This window comes from Heterodontus francisci, chromosome 4 (assembly GCF_036365525.1).
Source record: "Heterodontus francisci isolate sHetFra1 chromosome 4, sHetFra1.hap1, whole genome shotgun sequence".
NCBI lineage: Eukaryota > Metazoa > Chordata > Chondrichthyes > Heterodontiformes > Heterodontidae > Heterodontus > Heterodontus francisci.
This window is the reverse complement of record NC_090374.1, coordinates 39,852,062-39,877,874: the sequence shown is the minus strand read 5'-3', so window position 1 is coordinate 39,877,874 and position 25,813 is coordinate 39,852,062.

Here is a 25,813-nt window from a genome sequence, read left to right as displayed (position 1 = left end):
CACGCATTTAAATCGTAAAATTCACAGTGTCACAACAAACCATGAAAACGATCTATTTAAAACAAAAAAAAGACAAGGGAATTTTCTGCTTTCAAATGGCATTTATTATATACTCAAAAACTATTGTAACAAGCTGACTATAAACAGGTCACATTCTTTACTCACTGAAGTCAAGGGTTGAATGTGAGCATGGAGCAACCTGCAACTGTCTCTTTCTTCATTCCCTGTCTCCGCGCTCTGAACATTTGTCCGTGCGAGCACAGAGTTTGTTGGAATTGCCAGATTCTAGTCTTGCAAGGTGGGGAATTCTGCATTCCACAGAGTTCCAAAAGTACAATCTGCTTCTTTAGCAATGCTTTTATAAGCAGGAATCTCCAGCCTACCGTTCTCGTCAAAGCCATCAAATGAGTTTAAATCCACCATTAAAGATATGCACAGCTTTCAGGAATGCCGCAGAAGGTTGTTGAAACCTCTGAGCTGCTTTTCTTCACCTCTTGGCTCTTCCCCACTGCAGTAGTATTGTTTGAGCTTCTTTGCCATGCAAGAAAATACCTGTTGAGCATAGGCATTTATTCAGTATCAGACTGTGCTTCAGTGCTGAACAGTACATCCATTACTTTATTGTCAGCTTTGTGGATTGTGACGTGTCAAGATTCAAACCAAATGATTAAATCCATCAGTCATGTAGCATTCTTGACAACAAACTGAACCTCCTCATTAAGCTGAGCATCATTTAGAAGAGTTGCAGTGTCTCTTATAACCTTTGTTTTCAGTGTCAGTGTGAGCTCTTCTGAGATGAAGGGCAGAATTTTACGACCCCCCCTCACCCCGCAGGAGTGGGTTGGTGGCGGTGGGGGGGGGGGCATAAATTGAGTGGGCAGCAGGGGGAGCCATTCCAAACCCCCTCCCGCCTCCGCTGCAAATTTATGAGGGGCAGCGACAGCGAGAAATGGCCACCCATCCCAGGCCAATCAAGGCCTTTAAGTGACCAATTAACTGCCACTTAAGGGCTTCCTCCCGCCTCCACTGGTATTTTACCAGCAGCCGGCAGCTGGTTGAGGTCCCCCAGGAGCCGCCAAGTAAAACCTGGTGGCCTCGTTGCGGGCTGTGGGTGGCCCTCCTGATTGTGCACCCTGTGCCCCACAGAGGGACTCCCACAGCCCAACTGCCCCCACTACACAACGCTCCCCCTCCCCATCCAACCAACCCTCCTTGCCTCACTGGGGCCCGACCGATTGTCCCCGGTGAGGCCCCACAAACTTACCTTTTCTCTGGGGCCGGCGTCCCTCTTGCTGCTGAAGCTGGGTGCAGTCCCAGCAGTGACCACTGCTCCTGGTGGCGCTGCTGGGACTGGGAGCTGCCGGCGTACTGATTGGTCGGCAGCTCTTGGAGGCAGGACCTCCTGCCTCAGAGGGGCGGAAGTCCCGCCCAAGGCCAATTAAGGGCCTTGGCCATGCAAAATTCTGAGGTGGCTCCCAGGCCTGGAGGAGGCGGGCTCGCCCCTGACTTTTTGGCTGGTGAGCGGGGCCTCCAACCCAATGTCAAATTCCGGCCAAAGTCTGAGTAGTATTTCAGGTGAGCTGCATGATACCGACTGCCTGAAACCAAGAATTCCAATGTGTAAATACTGACTCTGGAGGAAGGGTGATGTTTTGTTCCCCAACTTTAGCTATTTCAGCCGCATTTGCAATGTGTTGCCTGCATTGAAGTTTGTGGCTAGGGCAATGTTTGAAGATCTTTTTAATGAAGCTAACCAGTCTGTTGACTTTACCAAACCTGCTTTTCCACAGCTCACTGACGAAATATTATATGTACATTCCATGTAATATGGACAACATTAGGCATTACACCTTGGAGCACAGATTTGAAAGATTTTGTCATGTAAGTTGCATTGCCACGAATGAAAGCACTTTGCTGAAATCTGCACAGTATTTTGAAACAGTTTTGATTATCGCTTGGGAAACTGTAGTGTAATTAACAGCTTCTAAGTGGACGCAGTCTGCGAGCACTGTTAACTTTCCTGACTGTATATCTTCGGCTTTACCAGATATAAAATCAAACAAAACATGCAGCACATAGTTGCCTTGCTCATTGGTGGACTCATTACAAATAATTGCAAAGGACTCACATGCGTTAATCTGAGAATTCATCTCCTCACAATGTGTAGCAAAAACCTTTGGTAGGTAGTCCTGTTGTAGTTTACTTGCAACCACCATTTTGCACATTATATTGAATGTATCCCAGCAGCTTTAGGTGATCAAGTTTTTCCAATAGTATGTTGGCACTTACAAAAGCATCTATAAATTCTATTGTCACCAACTGATGCTTTAATGAGCTCTTTGTTGACTTATTAAAAAAAGATGAAATGGTTGTTTTTTTGCGTGTTTGTTTTCCAGATGTGCGGTGTCGGATTCTCTCTTTCTGCTGCGATGGCTTTCAGACTCTAAGTGGCGCTAAACCGTTGCCCGCCATTTTGTGATCCAATGAAACATTGCAGTTTGTACAAAACAGTATTCCACCATCGGCATGCCGAATTTGGCTTCCAAATTCTTTCACTCGATGTGCTGCAGTAATGGTGGTGGCCGTTTTTGATCAGCTCATTCTGGCATTCTCACTTGTCTGCTAATACTTGAGACTGCTTCTCTCAAAACTGAACCGGAAGCCCTCCCTCATCTACCAATCAGCGAGTTGTCAATCACTAAAACGCGAGAAGTTTGCAACATGCCCAGAAACCAGCAAGGTGAGGCTTGTGTCAATCATTAAAATGTGCAAAGTTTGCAAAATGGCTGATTTCACGGAGTACCAGAGATTTCATGGTCCGTGACTCATTTTTCACAGCCTTGAATTTGTTAGGGCCCTAAACAAGAGGGAAAACGCTACCTGATCCTGTCCTCACCAAGCTATCACAGATGCATCTATCCATGACAGTATTGGTAGGAGTGACCACTGCACAGTCCTTGTTGAGATGACATCCTGTCTTCACACTCAGGACACCCTCCATTGTGTTGTGTGACACTACCTCCGTACTAAATGAGATAGATTCAGAACAGATCTAGCAGCTCAAAACTGGGCATCCATGAGGTACTGTGGGCCATCATCAGCAACAGAATTGTATTCTGTAACCTCATGTCCTGGCATATCCCTCACTCCGCAATTACCATTAAGCCAGGTGACTAACCCTCGTTCAATAAGGAGTGTAGAAGAGCGTACCAGGAGGAGCACCAGGTTCACCTAAAAAACGTAGGACGACATGCATGCTAAACAGCAGAAACAGCATGTGATAGACAGAGCAAAACAATCCCACAAGCAACGGATCAGATCAAAGCTCTGTAGTCCAGCCACATTCAGTTATGAATGGTGGTAGACATTAAACACCTAACTGGAGGAGACTCCATGAACAACCCCATCCTCAATGATGGTGGATCCCAAGATGTAGTATAGAAGACAAGGCTGAAGCATTTGCAACCATCGTCAGCCATAAGTGCCATCATGGATGCCAGGTTTCAGCCAATTTGGTTCACTCCACGTGATATCAAGAAATGGCTGAAGGCACTGGATACAACAAAGGCTATGGGCTCTGACAACATTCCAGCAATTGTACTGAAGACTTGTGCTCCAGAACTAGCTGCACCCCGAGCCAAGCTACAACACTGGCATCTACTCGACAATGTGGGAAATTGCCCAGGTATGTCCTGTACACAAAAAACAGAACAAATCCAATCCAGTCAATTACCGGCCCATCAGTCTACTTTTGATCATCAACAAAGTGATAAAAGGGGTCTCAGAGCGCACTTACTCAGCAATAACCTGCTTACAGACGCTCAGTTTGAGTTCTGCCGGGGCCCATTGTCTCCAGACCTCATTACAGCCTTGGTCCAAACATGAACAAAAGAGCTAAATTCCAGAGGTGAGGTGAGAGTGACTGACAAGGCAGCATTTGACTGAGTACGGCATCAAGGAGCCCTAGCAAAATTGAAATCAATGGGAATCACGGGAAAACTTTCCTCTGGTTGGAGTCATATCAAGTGTAAAAGGAAGATGGTTGTGGTTATCGGAGGTCAATCATCTCAGCCCTAGGACATCACTGCAGGAGTTCCTCAAGGTAGTGTTCTAGCCCAGAATATCTTGAATTGGAATGTGTCAGTTTTTTCTGTTACATACTATTTTTCGATGGACAACAGGACCATGAGATCAATGTGCACAGAGCTGTTTTCTACATTTTTCCAATGGAGTTTGCAGGCCTGTTGGAAAAGTATGAAATTAGTAATGGAATAACCGAGTAATCGTCTAGAAATATTTAAGTGGTGGCAGGCGCAGAGCTTTGGGTGAGACATTCCTGCTTACAGAATTCTCTTGTGACAGCCCTGGGACACTCTAGGTACATCTCATAACAGAACATATTGTCATTGGCAATTGCACATGAATTCAACCCATCCTCCTCCCAACTATTAATAAACACACATGCACATCTCTCAGCCAGTCAGAAAATAACTGAGGCAACTCTTTGCCATTGCTGAACAGAACAGTACTATTTTGGATCCAACACTACTTTCAGTTTCTCTATATACAAGGCTGTGATCCGATTTCTTAGCAAATTCATTATACTGGCGACATTCCAGCAAACATGTATTTTATGTGTCAATGCTTTAAAACATTATTTCAACCATATATGAGCATCGTGAATTTCACACACAAATTTAAGGAATATTTATGATGTGTTTTAATTATTGGCTCTGCCACCCTTTCATAGGTATGTGTACCAAACTCGTTCCTTTGGCTGTGTTGTCTGAATATGCAACAAATTACATTCCTATAAATAAGTTGTTGTGCTTGAAAGGAAGAACATTTGGACAAACCTTAAAGCTGCGGTAGCCCTCAAGGCTATGGACCCAATTTTAAGATCTCTGTGCTCTTCCAATTCTGACCTCTTGTATATTCCCAATTTTAATTGCCCCACCTCTCTATCTGTCTTTCCCCTTTTAAGACACTTCTTAAATCCCACCGTTTTGTCCTAGTGTTGGGCCATTTGTCCACATAACTTCTTATGTGGCTATGAACCACATTTTGTTTTGATACAGCTGAAGTAAGAATTGAAGCCGGGGGTGTTTTAACTCTAGGGCCTGATTTAAATGCCGCTGGCCTTCTTACCACCCGTTTGAGGAGGAGGGAAGTTGGCAGGAAGTGGCACAGATTTGCACGATTCAGACACTGTCCATCAGCATTAGGCAAGTCCCCCCACAGGGGTCCCTACACTTTGGGGTGCCCATGCAGCAGGGTAAGCCTGAGATTTTTTTGTGGGGCCTGGAGGAGCGCAGCTTTGGATCTTTTCTGGCCCCAGTCCAGTTCTGCCTCCAGCAGGCAACTGATTGCCATTTCCTGTGAAGTCCCATTGAAAAAAACTGCAGTTGGGTACCAATGACATCATCATGAGCTGTCATGGTAAAAAGGACCCCACTAGCTTTAGGTGGTGTTTTTGCCGCCTGTGGTGAAAATCCTGATGTGTCAGCTCTGGCTGGCTCCAGGACCTAGAGGATTTTAGCTGCCCGTTCGATATTGACCACAAGCTTGGTTGCTTGCCATTTCAACGCCCCCACCGTGCCCTGCTCTCATGCTCATATTTCTGTCCTTGGCCTGCTGCAGTGTTCCAGCGAAAATCAATGCAATCTCGAGGAGCAGCACCTGATCTTTTGATTAGGCACTCTAAAGCCTTGCGGACTCAATATTGAGTTCAACAAATTCAGAGCATGACTGGCCTTTTTTTTATTATTTCTTTATTATTTTATTTTATTTTTTAACCATGTGCCTACCTTAAACATGGTTTTTCATGTTGTGCTTTTGGACAGAGCTGCTCATTATTCTGCCATTAACACACTTTCTAGACTAATGCTCTGTCTTTCACCAGAGCCATTAGCACTCACTTTGCATTTGCCCCACGGGGAGGCAGTGGCGTAGTGGTATTGTCACTGGACTAGAAACCCAGGATATTGCTCTGAAGGTGGAATTTGAATTCAGTTCATAAATCTGGAATTAAAAAGCTAGTCTAATGATGGCCATGAAACCATTGTCAATTGTTGTAAAAACCCATCTGGTTCACTAATGTCCTTTAGGGAAGGAAATCTGCTGTCCTTACCTGGTCTGGCCTACATGTGACTCCAGACCCATAGCAATGTGGTTAACTCTTACATGCCCTAGCAAGCCACTCAGTTGTACCGAACCACTACAAAGTCAATAAAAAGGAATGAAACCGGACGGACCACCTGGCATTGACCTAGGCACCGGAAAAGACAACGGCAAATCCAGCCCTGTTGACCCTGCAAAGTCCTCCTTACTAACATCTGGGGGCTTGTGCCAAAGTTGGGAGAGCTGTCCCATAGACTAGTCAAGCAACATAGTCATACTCATGGAATCATACCTTATAGACAATGTTCCAGACACTGCCATCACCATCCCCGGGTATGTCCTGTCCCATCGGCAGGACAGACCCAGCAGAGGTGGTGGCACAGTGGTATACAATTGGGAGGGAGTTGCCCTGGGAGTCCTCAACATCGACTCAAGACCCCATGAAGTCTCATGGCATCAGGTCAAACATGGTCAAGGAAACCTCCTGCTGATTACCACCTACTGCTCTCTCTCAGCTGATGAGTCAGTACTCCTCCATGTTGAACACCACTTGGAGGAAGCACTGAGGGTGGCAAGGGCACAAAATGTACTCTGGGTGGGGGACTTCAATATCCATCACCAAGAGTGGCTCGGTAGCACCACTACTGACTGAGCTGGCCCAGTCCTATACTGCGTATGCGGCAGGTGGTGAGGGAACCAACATGAGGGAAAAACATACTTGGCTTTGTCCTCACCAATCTGCCTGCCGCAGATGCATCTGTCCATGACAGTATTGGTAGGAGTGACCACCACACAGTCTTTGTGGAGATGAAGACCCGCCCTCACATTGTGGATACTGTCCATCGTGTTGTGTGGCACAATCACCGTGCTAAATGGGATAGAGTTTGAACAGATCTAGCAATGCGAAACTGGGCATCCATGAGGTGCTGTGGGCCATCAGCAGCAGCAGAATTGTACTCAACCACAATCTATAACCTCATGGCCCGACATATCCCCCACACTACCATTACCATCAAGCCAGGAGACCAACCCTGGTTCAATGAAGAGTGCAGGAGGACATGCAAGGAGCAGCACCAGGCATACCTCAAAATGAGGTGTCAACCTAGTGAAGCTACAACACAGGATTACTTGCGTGCCAAGCTGTGTAAGCAGCATGCAATAGACAGAGCTAAGCGATCTCATAACAGACGGATCAGATCTAAGCTCTGCAGTCCTGCCACATCCAGCCATAAATGGTGGTGGACAACTAACTGGAGGAGGTGGCTCCACAAATATCCCCATCCTCAATGATGGGAGAGCCCAGCATATCAGTGCGAAAGATAAGGCTGAAGCATTTGCAACAATCTTCAGCCAGAAGTGCCAAGTTGATGATCCACCTCGGCCTCCTCCTGAAGTCCCCAGCATCACAGATGCCAGACTTCAGCCAATTCGATTCACCCCGCGTGATATCAAGAAATGACTGAAGGCACTGGATACTGCAAAGGCTATAGGCCCTGACAACATTCCGGCAACAGTACTGAAGACCTGTGCTCCAGAACTTTCCGCACCCCTAGCCAAGCTGTTCCCCTACAGCTACAATACTGGCATCTACCCTGCAATGTGGAAAATTGCCCAGGTATATCCTGTACACAAAAAGTAGGACAAGTCCAACCCAGCCAATTACCGCCCCATCAGTCTACTCTCAATCATCAGTAAAGGGATGGAAGATGTCATCAACAGTGCTATCAAGCAATAATTATTGCTTAGCAATAACCTGCTCACTAATGCTCAGTTTAGGTTCCACCAGGGCCACTCAGCTCCTGACCTCATTACAGCCTTGGTTCAAACATGGACAAAAGAGCTGAACTCAAAAGGTGAGGTGAGAGTGACTGCCCTTGATATCAAGGCAGCATTTGACCGAGTATGGCATCAAGGAGCCCTAGCAAAACTGAGGTCAATGGGAATCAGGGGGAAAACCCTCCACTGGCTGGAGTCGTACCTAGCACAAAGGAAGATGGTTGTGGTTGTTGAAGGTCAATCATCTGAGCTTCAAGACATCACTGCAGGAGTTTCTCAGGGTAGTGTCCTTGGCCCAACCAACTTCAGCTGCTTCATCAATGACCTTCCTTCAATCATAAGGTCAGAAGTGGAGATGTTCGCGGATGATTACACAATGTTCAGCACCATTTGCGACCCCTCAGATACTGAAGCAGTCTGTGGAGAAATGCAGCAAGACCTGGACAATATCCAGGCTTGGGCTGATAAGTGGCAAGTAACATTCGTGCCACACAGGTGCCAGGCAATGACCATCTCCAACAAGAATCTAACCATTTCCCCTTGTCATTCAATGGCATTACCATCGCTGAATCCCCCACTATCAACATCCTAGGGGCTACCATTGACCAGAAACTGAACTGGAGTAGCTATATAAATACCGTGGCTGCAAGAGCAGGTCAGAGGCTAGGAATCCTGAGGCAAGTAGCTCATCTCCTGACTCCCCAAAGCCTGTCCACCATCTACAAGGCACAAGTCAGGAGTGTGATGGAATACTCTCCACTTGCCTGGATGGGTGGAACTCCAACAACACTGAAGAAGCTTGACACCATCCAGGACAAAGCAGCCCGCTTGATTGGCACCCCATCCACAAACATTCACTCCCTCCACCACTGACACACAGTGGCAGCAGTGTGTACCAACTACAAGATGCACTGCAGTAATGCACCATGGCTCCTTAGACAGCACCTTCCAAACCCACGACCTCTACCAACTAGAAAGACAAGAGCAGCAAATACATGGGAACACCACCACCTGCAAATTCCCCTCCAAGCCACACACCATCCTGACTTGGAACTATATCGCCGTTCCTTCACTGTCGCTGGGTCAAAATCCTGGAACTCCCTTACTAACAGCACTGTGGGTGTAATTACCTCACCCTGGACTGCAGCGATTCAAGAAGGCAGCTCACCACCACATTCTCAAGGGCAATTAGGGATGGGGCAATAAATGCTGGCTTAGCCAGTGACGTCCACATCCATGAATGAATAAAAAAAATGTCATCTTTATCATTTAATCTCTCCTGCCCTCTGGCCTATCACACACCTTCCCTTTAATAAAAGCAAAATAGGGCAGATGCTGGAAATCTGAAATAAAAACAGAAAGTGCTGGAAAATACTCAGCAGGTCTGGCAGCATCTGTGGAGAGAGAAGCAGATTTAATGTTTCAAGTCTGTGACTTTTCATTTTGTTCCCCACCCCAACCCCCTCCCCCTCATTTACTTAAAGCCTATTATGTTTCGAACCTTTGCCAGTTCTGATGAAAGGTCACAGACCTGAAACATTAACTCTGCTTCTCTCTCCACAGATACTGCCAAGTTTCTGCAGGTGTTTTTCTCCACGTAACCCACCCAGTGTAATTCACTCTCCTGCTTGCCCCCACAGAGATTTAGTATTTGCCTTTTTCAAGCAAAATCTAATTCTGGATATTAGAAAATTGCCCTTTTTGTTCCAAAAGTAAGCAAAAAGTAATCCCCTCCTTCATTATTTCCTTTATTCAGTATAAGCAGTAAAAACTGTATCCTTCATCTCCCCGAAAACTTCCTAACTGTGGAAAATTACCTCCCATTCCAGTAACAGTTCAATGGGCAAAATTTTTTTGGTTTCCCCACAGGCTTAAACTGATCCACCGAGGATTCCAAGAGTGCTGTGATTTGCCAGTTATATGTTTTAAGTGATTTAAGGAAGTAGGGAGAGGGCACTGGAGCTAATCCAAGGAAAGTGTACAGCAGTGTCATGCTACCTCACCACAATGTCACACAGAATAAAATCTTTCTCTCAGGAATTCATAAGCTTTCTTTCCTAAGTTTACTGTTTTGCATCGCAAGGAAAAGTTTGCTTTCCCCCACTCTCGTTTAGCTTTGGTCATTCGGTGTGATAGCGCCACCTACTGCACATTAGTACCCATTACCTCTAGACAGAAAAAAGGATTTGGGCATTTAAAAGTTTGATACCATATTAAGAAAAAAAGTGTTTGACCAACTTTTCTGGAGGGGTCTAGTGAGGGAGCAGAGCTACTTTTGTTGTGATTGCATCACATCACAAAATTATGCAGTTCACAGAATTTACATTTGCAAAGAAATGAAAGTCAAGTTTGTCAAACACTTCCTTATAAAGGCAGCACACTCTTAACATGCTCATATTGTTTGAACTGTATAAAAGTGGAAAGCAAAGCTTGTCCAATTGTCTGTTCCTAGTTACAAACAGTACTTGGATACTGCAGAATTAACATTGTAAGCTAGTGGATGGTATTTTTAAAATTTCTTTCATGGAATGTGGGTGTTATTGGCAAGGCAGGCATTTGTTGTCTATCCCAAATTCTCCTTGACAACTAAATGGCTTGCTAGGCCATTTCAGAGGGCAATTAAGAGTCCACCACACTACTGTGGGTCTGGAGTCACGTGTAAGCCAGATAAGGTAAGGACAGCATATTTCCTTCCCTAAAGGACTTAGTGAACCAGATGGGTTTTTTTTTAAACAATTGATGATAGTTTCACAGTACCATTACTAAAACTAACTTTTAAATACAGAATTTTATTAATCAATTGAATTTAAATTCCACCAGCTGCCATGGTGAGATTTGAACCCATGACCCCAAGATATCAACCTCAGGAGTAGTAGTTCAGTGACATTACCACTATGCTACCATCATCCCCACTTTGCTCTTGGGGATATGGTGGGGAGAACATCTAGAAGTCATACTAATTGATGCAATGATTTTTTTTCAGTGCAGCAATGTGTTTGGGTGATGTCAGCACCATTATGGCATATCATACCATGTTAAATAATCTTCTCCAGAAAAGGGCAGGAACTTGAGTTCCAGGTTGGCCTTTTAAGGACCAGAACCTCCGCCACCAACCCCTCACAAAGCCAATGATATCCAGAAGGCATGGAGCATGAGGCAGGCGCTTCCTACGCTATCCCAGCTTAAAAGAGACCCCATGTAACCCTGTGGAAGCTGTTACACTGAGAAGCATAGGTATACAAGCCTCCAAAAAGGCACAAGCCTGTGTGTGAGGTGCAGGGTCGGGGGAGGTCAGTGGGGGGTGGGGGTGCAGGGAGGGAGGGAAGGGGTGCTGCTCCAGGTGAGCGAAGTGGCCATGGACCCTTAAAGAATAGGTCAGTGAATTTCTTTGAATCTCATTAGTTTCACAGTGTCGGGGGTGGGGTTCTCCATAGGGTCTTGAGGGAAAGTTTTGGGCACCATGTTTGAGCAGCAAATGCCACATTATCCATCTGCACAGGGCAAGCGGACACCAGAAATGTGCCTGAGATGATGTGAGCACCTGGTGTCCCTATTTAAATGGGATGCCTTCTTATTAACCCCACAAGTGTTGGTAGGGTCAACCCTGTGGGCACCAGTGGGCACAATCGCTGCCTAACTACTGGAACTGGCGCAGTTTCATGGCCCTGGAGTATCAATGAAATTATTAAAATAATTTAAAAACAAGGAATGATATTACAGGGGATGTAATTCATACCTTATGGGTACTCGCTTGAAAAAAAAGGATGTTCAAAGAACGTCACACCTTGGCGCAGGCTTTGAGGCCAGTCTCTGAGAATGTGCGACAATTAACAGGTGTAATTCTCGAACCCACAGTCCTCATTTACAGCAATATCGAGGAAGCCTTTTCTTCATCACAGTCATGAACGGAGTGCATGGGGGCCTCACTGGAATTTGAAGTGAACCCTCACCTCAGAAGCAGCCAGGTTTTCCCATGGAAACACAGACTGAAGCTCTACCGGCAATAGGGAAAAGAATGTACAGCACACAGCAGACAGGCTTCAAGACCATGGTGGCCATGAGGCATGATGGTGTTTCAGGGCTGTCGGTATCTGACTGCTGCTATTCGACTAGCCATTCCACTGATCACGAGGGCCACAGAGCTGTATCTGCTATTGGAGGGGGGGGGGGGGGGTGGGGTGGTGAGGGGGGGGAGGGTTAATACCTGATGGGGTTCATGCTCCTGAAGTGCTGCTTGACGCTCCTCTGCTCCATTCTGTGCTGCTCCTCCATGGTACATAAGGGGACACTCATAGGGAATAACATTCCAACTCCTGAGAGGTCGTCACTGTGGGTGAAGAAGCTGAAAATCACCCAGTGGCCTCACACTGTCAGAAGTGGTGGGAAGCAAGTCCAGGCCTGTTTAGGCAGAATGGCCCAAGCAAATAAATACATTGCAAATTGCTGTTCCTAGCTGCCCAGTTGCAGTCCGTGTAGAAATGCAGCAAGACCTGGACATTATCCAGGCTTGGGCTGATAAGTGGCAAGTAACATTCGCGCCACACAAGTGCCAGGCAATGACCATCTCAAACAAGAGAGAATCTAACCATCTCTCCTTGACATTCAATGGCATTACCATCACTGAATCCCCCACTATCCACATCCTGGGGGTTACCATTGACCAGAAACTGAACTGGAGTCATAGAGTTATACAGCACAGAAACAGGCCCTTTGGCCCATCATGTCTATGCCAGCCATCAAGCACCTAACTATTCTAATCCCATTTTCCAGCGCTTGGCCCGTAGCCTTGTATGCTATGGCATTTCAAGTGCTCATCTAAATACGTCTTAAATGTTGTGACGGTTTCTGCCTCTTCCACCCCTTCAGGCAGTGTGTTCCAGATTCCAATCACCCTCTGGGTGAAATTTTTTTCCCTCAAATCCCCTCTAAACCTTCTGCCCCTTACCTTAAATCTGTGCCCCCGGTTATTGATCCCTCCACTAAGGGAAAAAGTTTCTTCCTATCTAAACTATCAATGCCCCTCATAATTTTGTATACCTCAATCATATCTCCCCTCAGCCTTCTCTGCTCTAAGGAAAACAACCCTAGCCTTTTCAGTCTCTCTTCATAGCTGAAATGCTCCAGCCCAGGCAACATCCTGGTGAATCTCCTCTGCACCCTCTCCAGTGCAATCACATCCTTCCTATAGTGTGGTGCCCAGGACTGTACACAGTACTCCAGCTGTGGCCTAACTAGCATTTTATACAGCTCTGTCATAACCTCCATGCTCTTATATTCTATGCCTTGGTAATAAAGGCAAGTATCCCATATGCTTTCCTAACCACCTTATCTACCTGTGCTGCTGCCTTCAGTGATCTATGGACAAGTACACCAAGGTCCCTCTGACCCTCTGTACTTCCTGGGGTCCTACCATCCATTGCACATTCCCTTTCCTTGTTGGTCCTCCCAAAATGCATCACCTCACAATTCTCAGGATTAAATTCCATTTGCCACTGCTCCGCCCATCTTACCAGCCCATCTATATCGTCCTGTAATCTAAGGCTTTCCTCCTCACTATTTACGACACCACCAATTTCCATGTCATCTGCAAACTTACTGATCATACCTCCTATATTCACGTCTAAATCATTAATGTACACTAGAAACAGCAAGGGTCCCAGCACCAATCCCTGCGGTACACCACTGCTCATAGACTTCCACTCGCAAAAACAACTCTCGACCATTGTTTATTAGCGAGAGACAGCATGGTTTTGTGAAGGGGAGGTCGTGTCTTACTAATTTGATTGAGTTTTTTGAGGAAGTGACGAAGATGATTGATGAGGGAAGGGCGGTGGATGTTGTCTATATGGACTTTAGTAAAGCCTTTGACAAGGTCCCGCATGGCAGACTGGTACAAAAGGTGAAGTCACACGGGATCAGAGGTGAGCTGGCAAGATGGATACAGAACTGGCTCGGTCATAGAAGACAGAGGGTATCAGTGGGTGGGTGTTTTTCTGAATGGAGGGATGTGACTAGTGGTGTTCCACAGGGATCAGTGCTGGGACCTTTGCTGTTTGTAGTATATATAAATGATTTGGAGGAAAATGTAGCTGGTCTGATTAGTAAGTTTGCGGACGACACAAAGGTTGGTGGAATTGCGGATAATGATGAGGATTGTCAGAGGATACAGCAGGATATAGATTGGTTGGAGACTTGGGCGGAGAAATGGCAGATGGACTTTAATCCGGACAAATGTAAGGTAATGCATTTTGGAAGGTCCAATGCAGGTGGGAGGTATACAGTAAATGGCAGAACCCTTAGGAGTATTGACAGGCAGAGAGATCTGGGCGTACAGGTCCACAGGTCACTGAAAGTGGCAACGCAGGTGGATAAGGTAGTCAAGAAGGCATTCAGCATGCTTGCCTTCATCGGTCGGGGCATTCTTTTGGGCCTCCTTATCTCGAGAGACAATGGATACGCGCCTGGAGGTGGTCAGTGGTTTGTGAAGCAGCGCCTGGAGTGGCTATACAGGCCAATTCTGGAGTGACAGGCTCTTCCACAGGTGCTGCAGAGAAATTTGTTTGTTGGGGCTGTTGCACAGTTGGCTCTTCCCTTGCGCCTCTGTCTTTTTTCCTGCCAACTACTAAGTCTCTTCGACTCGCCACAATTTAGCCCTGTCTTTATGGCTGCCCGCCAGCTCTGGCGAATGCTGGCAACTGACTCCCACGACTTGTGATCAATGTCACACGATTTCATGTCGCGTTTGCAGACGTCTTTATAACGGAGACATGGACGGCCGGTGGGTCTGATACCAGTGGCGAGCTCGCTGTACAATGTGTCTTTGGGGATCCTGCCATCTTCCATGCGGCTCACATGGCCAAGCCATCTCAAGCGCCGCTGACTCAGTAGTGTGTATAAGCTGGGGGTGTTGGCCGCTTCAAGGACTTCTGTGTTGGAGATATAGTCCTGCCACCTGATGCCAAGTATTCTCCGAAGGCAGCGAAGATGGAATGAATTGAGACGTCGCTCTTGGCTGGCATACGTTGTCCAGGCCTCGCTGCCGTAGAGCAAGGTACTGAGGACACAGGCCTGATACACTCGGACTTTTGTGTTCCGTGTCAGTGCGCCATTTTCCCACACTCTCTTGGCCAGTCTGAACATAGCAGTGGAAGCCTTACCCATGCGCTTGTTGATTTCTGCATCTAGAGACAGGTTACTGGTGATAGTTGAGCCTAGGTAGGTGAACTCTTGAACCACTTCCAGAGCGTGGTCGCCAATATTGATGGATGGAGCATTTCTGACATCCTGCCCCATGATGTTCGTTTTCTTGAGGCTGATGGTTAGGCCAAATTCATTGCAGGCAGACGCAAACCTGTCGATGAGACTCTGCAGGCATTCTTCAGTGTGAGATGTTAAAGCAGCATCGTCAGCAAAGAGGAGTTCTCTGATGAGGACTTTCCATACTTTGGACTTCGCTCTTAGACGGGCAAGGTTGAACAACCTGCCCCCTGATCTTGTGTGGAGGAAAATTCCTTCTTCAGAGGATTTGAACGCATGTGAAAGCAGCAGGGAGAAGAAAATCCCAAAAAGTGTGGGTGCGAGAACACAGCCCTGTTTCACATCACTCAGGATAGGAAAGGGCTCTGATGAGGAGCCACCATGTTGAATTGTGCCTTTCATATTATCATGGAATGAGGTGATGATACTTAGTAGCTTTGGTGGACATCCGATCTTTTCTAGTAGTCTGAAGAGACCACGTCTGCTGACGAGGTCAAAGGCTTTGGTGAGATCAATGAAAGCAATGTAGAGGGGCATCTGTTGTTCAGGGCATTTCTCCTGTATCTGACGAAGGGAGAACAGCATGTCAATAGTCGATCTCTCTGCACGAAAGCCACACTGTGCCTCAGGGTAGACGCGCTCGGCCAGCTTCTGGAGCCTGTTCAGAGCGACTCGAGCAAAGACTTTCCCCACTATGCTGAGCAGGGAGATTCCACGGTAGTTGTTGCAGTCACCGCGGTCACCTTTGTTTTTATAGAGGGTGATGATGTTGGCATCGCGCATGTCCTGGGGTACTGCTCCCTCGTCCCAGCACAGGCATAGCAGTTCATGTAGTGCTGAGAGTATAGCAGGCTTAGCACTCTTGATTATTTCAGGGGTAATGCTGTCCTTCCCAGGGGCTTTTCCGCTGGCTAGGGAATCAATGGCATCACTGAGTTCCGATTTGGTTGGCTGTATGTCCAGCTCATCCATGACTGGTAGAGGCTGGGCTGCATTGAGGGCAGTCTCAGTGACAGCATTCTCCCTGGAGTACAGTTCTAGGTAGTGCTCAACCCAGCGGTCCATCTGTTTGCGTTGGTCAGTGATTATGTCCCCCGATTTAGATTTGAGGGGGGTGATCTTCTTGATGGTTGGCCCAAGAGCTCTCTTCATGCCATCATACATTCCTCTGATGTTTCCGGTGTCTGAGGCCAGCTGAATATGACTGCATAGGTGTTGCCAGTAGTCGTTTGCGCAACGCCTAGCTGTTCTTTGTGCAGTACTTCTGGCTGCTTTAAGTGCTGCGGATGTTAAATCGCTGGGGGCTTTCTTGTAGTTCAAAAGTGCAATGCGCTTAGCGGCTATGACAGGTTCCAGCTCTTCGGGGCATAGGAGTATAAAAATTGGCAAGTCATGTTGCAGCTGTACAGAACCTTAGTTAGGCCACACTTAGAATATTGCATGCAATTCTGGTCGCCACACTACCAGAAGGACGTGGAGGCTTTGGAGACCGTACAGAGGAGGTTTACCAGGATGTTGCCTGGTCTGGAGGGCATTAGCTATGAGGAGAGGTTAGAAAAACTCGGATTGTTTTCACTGGAACGATGGAGGTGGAGGGGCGACATGATAGAGGTTTACAAAGTTATGAGCGGCATGGACAGAGTGGATAGTCAGAAGCTTTTTCCCAGGGTGGAAGAGTCAGTTACTAGGGGACATAGGTTTAAGGTGCGAGGGGCAAAGTTTAGAGGGGATGTGCGAGGCAAGTTTTTTACACAAAGGGTGGTGAGTGCCTGGAACTTGCTGCCGGGGAGGTGGTAGAAGCAGATACGATAGCGACGTTTAAGAGACATCTTGACAAATATATGAATAGGAAAGGAATAGAGGGATATGCGCCCCGGAAGTGCAGAAGGTGTTAGTTTCGGCATGCATCAAGATCGGCGCAGGCTTGGAGGGCCGAATGGCCTGTTCCTGTGCTGTACTGTTCTTTGTTTTTTGTTCTTTGTTCATGACCCTCTGCCTCCTGCCACGAAGCCAATTTTGGATCCAATTTGCCAAATTGCCTTGGATCTCATGAACTCTTACCTTCTTGACCAATCTCCCATGCGGGACCTTATCAAAAGCCTTACTGAAGTCCATGTACACGACATCAACTGCCTTACCCTCATCGACACATTTCTTCACCGCCTCAAAAAATTCAATCAAGTTATTCAGACACGATCTCCCCCTGACAAAGCCATGTCGACTATTCCTGATTAATCCCTGCCTCTCAAAGTGGAGATTAATCCTGTCCTTCAGAATTTTTTCCAATATTTTCCCAACCACTGATGTTAGACTCAACGGCCTGTAATTACCTGGTTTATCCCTGCTACCCTTCTTGAATAATGGTACCACATTCACTGTCCTCCAGTCCTCTGGTACCTCTCCTGTGGCCAGAAAGGATTTAAAAATTTGTGTCAAAGCCCCTGCTATCTCCTCCCGTGCCTCACATAACAGCCTGGGATACATCTCATCTGGACCTGGGGATTTTCCATTTTTAAGCCTGCTAAAATAGCTAATACTTCCTCCCTTTCAATGCTAATATGTTCAAGTATATCACAATCCCCCTCCCTTATCTCTACACCTACATCATCCTTCTTCATAGTGAACACAGATGAAAAGTAATCATTTAAAACCTCACCTATGTCCTCTGGCTCCACGCACTGATTGCCACTTTGGTCCCTAATGGGCCCTACTCTTTCCCTGGTTATCCTCCTGCCCTTAATACACATAAAACGCCTTAGGATTTTCCTTTATCTTGCCCGCCAGTGTTTTTTCATGTCCCCTCTTCGCTCTCCTGTTTTTAGTACCCCCCTACATTTTCTATACTCCTCTAGTGCCTCCACTGTTTTCAGCGCTCTGAATCCGCCATAAGCCTCCTTTTTTTCACTGATCCAATCCTCTATATCCCTTGACATCCAGGGTTCCCTGGACTTGTTGGTCCTACCCTTCACCTTAATGGGTACATGTTGGCTCTGAACTCTCACTATTTCCTCTTTGAATGACTCCCACTGATCTGATGTTGTCTTTCCTACAAGTAGCTGCTCCCAGTCCACTTTGGCCAGATCCTGTTTTATCATCTTAAAATCGGCCTTCCCCCAATTCAATACCAATTCAACAGAGTTATGGTTACTATACCCGAAATGTTCCCCCGCTGACACTTCTACCACTTGTCCGGCTTCATTCCCTAGGATTAGGTCCAGTACTGCCCCTTCTCTTGTCGGACTATCTACATACTGGCACAAAAAGCTCTCCTGTATGCATTTTAAGAATTCCGCCCCCTTTAAGCCTTTCGCACTAAGACTATCCCAGTTGATATTAGGGAAGTTGAAATCCCCTACTATTATTACCCTCTTATTTTTACACCTCTCTGAGATTTGCCTACATATCTGCTCCTCTCTCTCTCCTTGACTATTTGAAGGCCTGTAGTAATAATCCATCCAAGTGATTGCCCCATTTTGTTTTTAAGTTCCACCCATATGGCCTCATTTGAGGAACTTTCTAAGATATCATCCCTCCTTACTGCAGTAATTGACTCCTTGATTACCAGTGCAATGCCACCTCCTCTTTTACATCCCCCCCCCACCCCCCCACATCACGCCTGAAGATTCTTTCTTTCTTCTTTCTTTCTTTGGCCTCCTTGTCTCGAGAGACAATGGGTAAGCGCCTGGAGGTGGTCAGTGGTTTGTGAAGCAGCGCCTGGAGTGGCTATAAAGGTCAATTCTAGAGTGACAGACTCTTCTACAGGCACTGCAGATAAAATTGGTTGTCGGGGTTGTTACACAGTTGGCTCCCCCCTTGTGCTTCTGTCTTTTTTCCTGCCAACTGCTAAGTCTCTTCGACTCACCACACTTTAGCCCCGCCTTTATGGCTGTCCACCAGCTCTGGCGATCACTGGCAACTGACTCCCTCGACTTGTGATCAACATCACAGGACTTCATGTCGCGTTTGCAGACGTCTTTAAAGCGGAGACATGGACGGCCGGTGAGTCTGATACCAGTGACGAGCTTGCTGTACAATGTGTCCTTGGGGATTCTGCCATCTTCCATGAAACTCACATGGCCAAGCCATCTCAAATGCCGCTGGCTCAGTAGGGTGTATATGCTGGGGATGTTGGCCGCCCTGAGGACTTCTGCGTTGGAGATCCGGTCCTGCCACCTGATGCCAAGGATTCTCCGGAGGCAGCAAAGATGGAATGAATTGAGATGTCGCTCTTGGCTGACATATATTGTCCAGGCCTCGCTGCCGTCGAGCAAGGTATTGAGAACAGAGGCTTGATACACTCGGACTTTTGTGTTCCGTGTCAGTGCGCCATTTTCCCACACTCTCTTGGCCAGTCTGGACAAAGCAGTGGACGCCTTTCCCATGCGCTTGTTGATTTCTCTTTCGAGAGACAGGTTACTGGTGATAGTTGAGCCTAGGTAGGTGAACTCTTGAACCACTTCCAGAGCGTGGTCACCAATATTGATGGATGGAGCATTTCTGACGTCCTATCACATGATGTTCATTTTCTTGAGGATGATGAAGATTCTATACCCTGGAATACTGAGCTGCCAGTCCTGCCCTTCCCTCAGCCATGTCTCTGTGATAGCAATAATATCATAATGCCATGTGCTAATCAATGCCCTCAATTCATCTGCCTTACTAGTAAAACTCCTTGCATTAAAATAGATGCAATCCAGCCTTGCATTTTTCACTTGTGCCTTAACAGGTCTATATTTGCTCTGCCTTCCAGACTGACTCAGTTTCTCTTCTATATTTGACTATGCATCACACCCTACTGTAACTCCACTCTGTATCCCATCCCCCTGCCAAATTAGTTTCAACCCCCCCAACAGCACTAGCAAACCTCCCAGCCAGGATGTTGGTCCTGTTCTGGTTCAGGTGCAACCCGTCCAACTTGTACAGGTCCCACCTTTGCCAGAAACAGACCCAGTGATCCAGGAAACTAAAGCCTTCCCTCCTACACCACCTCCTCAGCCACGCATTCATCTGCTCTATCCTCCTATTCCTATACTCACTAGCACGTGGCACTGGCAGTAATCATATAAATACCGTGGCTACAAGAGCAGGTCAGAGGCTAGGAACCCTGAGGAGAGTAACTCACCTCCTGACTCCCCAAAGCCTGTCCACCATCTACAAGGCACAAGTCAGGAGTGTGATGGGATACTCTCCACTTGCCTGGATGGGTGCAGCTCCAACAACACTCAAGAAGCTCGACGCCATTCAGGACAAAGCAGCCCACTTGATTGGCACCCCATCGAGAAACATTCACTCCCTCCACCATCTTGCACAGTGGCAGCAGTGTGTACCATCTACAAGAAGCACTGCAGCAACACACCAAGGCTCCTTAGACAGCACCTTCTAAACCCGCGACCTCTATCAACTAGAAGGACGAGGGCAGCTGATGCGTGGGAACACCATCACCTGCAAGTTCCCCTCCAGATCACAGATTATCCTGACTTGGAACTATATCCCCGTTCCTTCACTGTCACTGGGTCAAAATCCTGGAACTCCCTTCCTAACAGCACTGTGGATGTACCTACCTCTCATGGACTGCAGCGGTTCAAGAAGGCAGCTCACCACCACCTTCTCAAGGGCAATTAGGGATGGGCAATAAATGCTGGCCTAGCCAGCGATGCCCACATCCCAGGAATGAATAAATAAATAAATAAATAGCAACTGAAACTCTGCAGGCTCTTCTGTCTTATAGACTCCCCACTTCCACCTGTTTCAGTTGCTCCCTGCAATGGCTGTGCCTAATCATTCTCAGTCTAAATTACCCTGTGTACTTCTCGGGTGTAAAGGCAGAAAATATGTTGCTGTGGTACCAACCAGCTTGTGTTATTTAAACAAAGTCAGCGGGGAAACTGCGGGAGGGAACAAGAAGCAGAAGGAAATTCAGTGGGTGCGAGTTTCAGGGCAGAAAGGCAGTGGAATCAACTTCCTTCCCATTTTGTTGCTTGAAGAAAGTTACTTGCCTCAATTCTGTGCTGAGGTGGTGCATAGATGTTCTCTCCCCAAGTATTCTGGAATTATTAGATATTTTTGAGAGACCTTTAGCTACATTGTTGCATTAACATAACATGGGTGGTTCAGCTCCAAGGCCTTACTGCTGTTACGTAACTCTGGTTTAGCTAAGAAAACTGAAGATTTGCCAAAGAATTGCAGTAAATATACCTGATCCAGGCTGTTTCTTACACCTCAGATGAAAGGTAACAAGCAAATTTGTTTGAAGAAAACCCCAAATCTTTCTCAATAGTGTTGTAATCAGTATTAATTATTTCTATTACTCTAGGCAGTTGAGAAGTAAAAAACAACTCCTAAGGAGTGGTTAATAGTGTTAAAGAGACATAGGCCAATAGGATTTGGGCAGGCTATCCACTTTGTGAAATATTATGGTCTGGGCTTTTCACTTTCTCCTACTGCTTTTTCACTTGATCTTGGGTGGATAGTGATATTAACCTCTTGGGGGTGCATTCTGCTGCATACTTGCCGTATGCCATTGTCAATGACCAGGCCCATTAAAGCATTTACGTCGATTGGAAGTATGTAAACAGTTAGTAAGACAGTCGAACTCGCCAACCTCTGGATGTGTGAGGAGCCTGTCTGGAAATCCAAAGGTTGGTGGAGGGCCCTGTGCAAGGTCTCACTGGCTCTGGCCCTGGGCAGATGTCAGCAACCAGAGAATGCATTGCCTTCAAAAGAATTTTTCTTTTAAATAGGTAGCTTGACAAGCACCTCTTCCTCCCACTGAGGCAGGAATATAAAAACAGGAGTAGGCCATTCAGCCCTTTGAGCCTGGTCCTTCATTCAACTAGATCATGGCTAATCTGGATTGCAACTCCATTTACCCACCTTTGCTCCATATCCCTTGATTCTCGTACCCAATACAAATCTATCAATGTCAGGCCTCTGAGACTTACCGCAGCAAGTCTCCACCCAAACCCTCCACTCCAAATCGGTGTGACATCCTAGCAAAGGCTGCCTCCACTGTGTAAATGACCCTGGTGTTGAAAATACAGTGAGGTCAGGAGGGCACCTTAGTGGTGATTGGATGGCCCAGTCAGCTGGAGATGTATCCCAATTAAGGGGTGGAGCATGTATGGAAAGCCACCGCCTATCATGCAGACCACAGAGAATTTCAGTACTATTAACTGTAATGCCCCAGACAAAGCTATTGATTTACTTCAACTACAAGTGAAAAAACACAGGAGAAGTTAGAAGACATAACAGCCATGGCTGATATTTCAAAAAAATCTCAGTAATGGGAGACAGCTACAATTTAATGTAAGAAAGTCTGTTAATATGATCCAAGAAATCCACTATTGTCATAACTATCAAGTATGAAATTTTTAATGTTTTTGGCAGGAAGAAGTAATGTGTAAACCAGGATTATTTATTTGGGCAAGTTATGTTTATTAAGGTAGCCATGAGTTTATTCCTGGAATGGATTCTTTTCTCCCCATTCACTCTACTTACTCCCTCTCAGGAAGGCTACTCTGGTTTGCCTTTATTCCCAATGTGTCGATCAAGGTTTAGATGGCAGAGCCCTTTAGACCCTATGCATTCTCACTCATCTGATCAGCAACTGAATGTATTGCTGCTGTGTTCACACAAACACCCCACTCTGTGGATGTAGGAATATGTAGCCACCCTTCTCCCCCTTAACTGCCACTTTCCGCATGCCATGTTCACAGATTTATTTATGTAATTAGAGTTTTTAAAAATTATTCATTTATGTGATGTGGGTTTTGCTGACAAGGCCAGAATTTATTGCCCATCCCTAATTGCCCTCGAGAAGGTGGCTGTGAGCTGCCTTCTTGAACCGCTGCAGTCCATGTGGTGAAGGTACATGTGGTGTGCTGTTTGATGGGGAGTTCCAGGATTTTGACCCAGTGACAGTGAAGGAACGGTGATATAGTTCCAAGTCAGGATAGTGTGTGACATGGAGGGGAACTTGCAGGTGGTGGTGCTTCCAGACACCTCCTGCCCTTGTTCTTCCAGGTGGTAGAGTTCACAGATTTGTAAGGTGCTGTCGAAGGAGCCCTGCTGCGTTGCTGCAGTGCATCTTGTATACAGTGCTGCCACTGTGCGTCGGTGGTGGAAGGAGTGAATGTTGAAGGTTATGGATAGGGTGACAATCAAGCGGGCTGCGTTTTCCTGGATGATGTTGAGCTTCTTGAGTGTTGTTGGAGCTGCACTCATCCATGAAAGTGGAGAGTATTCCATCACACTCCTGACTAGTGCCTTGTAGATGGTGGACAGGCTTTGGGGAGTCTGGAGGTGAGTTACTCACTGCAGAATTCCCAGCCTCTGACCTTTTTGTGTAGCCATTCTATTTATATGGCTGGTCCAGTTAAGCTTTTGGTCAATGATGTCCCCCAGGATGTTATTGGTGGGGGTTCAGTGATGATAATACCATTGCATATCAAGGGGAGATGCTTGTTGAATATGGCCTTTGCCTGGCACTTGCATGACGTGAATGTTACTTGCCACTTATCAGCCCAAGCCTGAATGTTGTTCAGGTCTTGCTGCATGTGGACATGTGCTGCTTCAGTATCTGAGGAGTTGTGAATGGTACTGAACATTGTGAGTTGAACAAATTTATTTCTTTGTTTATCTACCTACAATAAGTAAAGGTGATACTATTTATTTATTCCCAGGAACCAAACCAGAAAACATTAATTTTACAGTTGCTGGACACATCGTTCAGAGACTGCCTTCCTTCCTTCCGTCCAAATCCTTCCAGTGGAAATACGCACTCCTCCCCTCTCTAATATTTACCCCCATTGCAACAGCATAACCTCCAGCTCACTGTGAGCAATGTGAATATCTGAATTAAACTGCAAACCATAGCAAATGAACAGCATCAATTGATCTTGCAATGTTGCACTGCTAAATATTTGCATGTCCTCACTAGAGGGTGCTGGAGAGCACAAATATCAACTCAAGTACAAGTTAACTAGAATTTACAGTGCAGAAACAGCCTATTTTTCCCCAACTGGTCCGTGTCAGTGTCTATGCACCACACATGCCTCCTCCCACCCTTCTTTATGGAACCATATCAGCATAACTTATTGCTTGCTCCGTCATGTGTATATCTAGCTTTTCCTTAAATGTATCTATGATATGTACGGAAAGTCCTCATCAGAGAACTCCTCTTTGCTGACGATGCTGCTTTAACATCTCACACTGAAGAATGCCTGCAGAGTCTCATCGACAGGTTTGCGTCTGCCTGCAATGAATTTGGCCTAACCATCAGCCTCAAGAAAACGAACATCATGGGGCAGGATGTCAGAAATGCTCCATCCATCAATATTGGCGACCACGCTCTGGAAGTGGTTCAAGAGTTCACCTACCTAGGCTCAACTATCACCAGTAACCTGTCTCTAGATGCAGAAATCAACAAGCACATGGGTAAGGCTTCCACTGCTATGTCCAGACTGGCCAAGAGAGTGTGGGAAAATGGCGCACTGACACGGAACACAAAAGTCCGAGTGTATCAGGCCTGTGTCCTCAGTACCTTGCTCTACGGCAGCGAGGCCTGGACAACGTATGCCAGCCAAGAGCGACGTCTCAATTCATTCCATCTTCGCTGCCTTCGGAGAATACTTGGCATCAGGTGGCAGGACTATATCTCCAACACAGAAGTCCTTGAAGCGGCCAACACCCCCAGCTTATACACACTACTGAGTCAGCGGCGCTTGAGATGGCTTGGCCATGTGAGCCGCATGGAAGATGGCAGGATCCCCAAAGACACATTGTACAGCGAGCTCGCCACTGGTATCAGACCCACCGGCCGTCCATGTCTCCGTTATAAAGACGTCTGCAAACGCGACATGAAATCGTGTGACATTGATCACAAGTCGTGGGAGTCAGTTGCCAGCATTCGCCAGAGCTGGCGGGCAGCCATAAAGACAGGGCTAAATTGTGGCGAGTCGAAGAGACTTAGTAGTTGGCAGGAAAAAAGACAGAGGCGCAAGGGGAGAGCCAACTGTGCAACAGCCCCAACAAACAAATTTCTCTGCAGCACCTGTGGAAGAGCCTGTCACTCCAGAATTGGCCTGTATAGCCACTCCAGGCGCTGCTTCACAAACCACTGACCACCTCCAGGCGCGTATCCATTGTCTCTCGAGATAAGGAGGCCCAAAAGAAAGAATCTATGATAGTTGCCTCAACAGCCCTTTGTGGTAGCAAGTTCTACATTCTAACCAGACCCTCTGTTCTTCTACACTATTTAGACACTTAGTGGGGAGTGTTATACTCTCCACCATGGTGGGTTCGGAGATGGGAGATCATAAAATCGGGTGGGATGGTGGCGGGGGTGAAGGGGAGTTCCCACCACCATCCCCCGCCACCATCCTGCATCCACCAAAATTTAGTCCAGGGCGGGAAGGCCTGTGAACGGCCTTCCTGCCCTGCCGCCAATTGAGACCCTTAACTGGATAATTAACTCCCATTGAAGGGCCTCTTCCTGTGGCAGCTGCAGTTAGCCTTGCAGCGGGAGGCCCTGTTACCACATGGAAAGCATGGCATGGAAAACCGTGTGGTTGCTTCCTGGATCTGGGGAGGGAGGTCCCTCGTTAAAAGGGGGCCTGCTGAGGGCCACCCCCCTGACCTTGCTGTTTGCCCCACTCCCCCA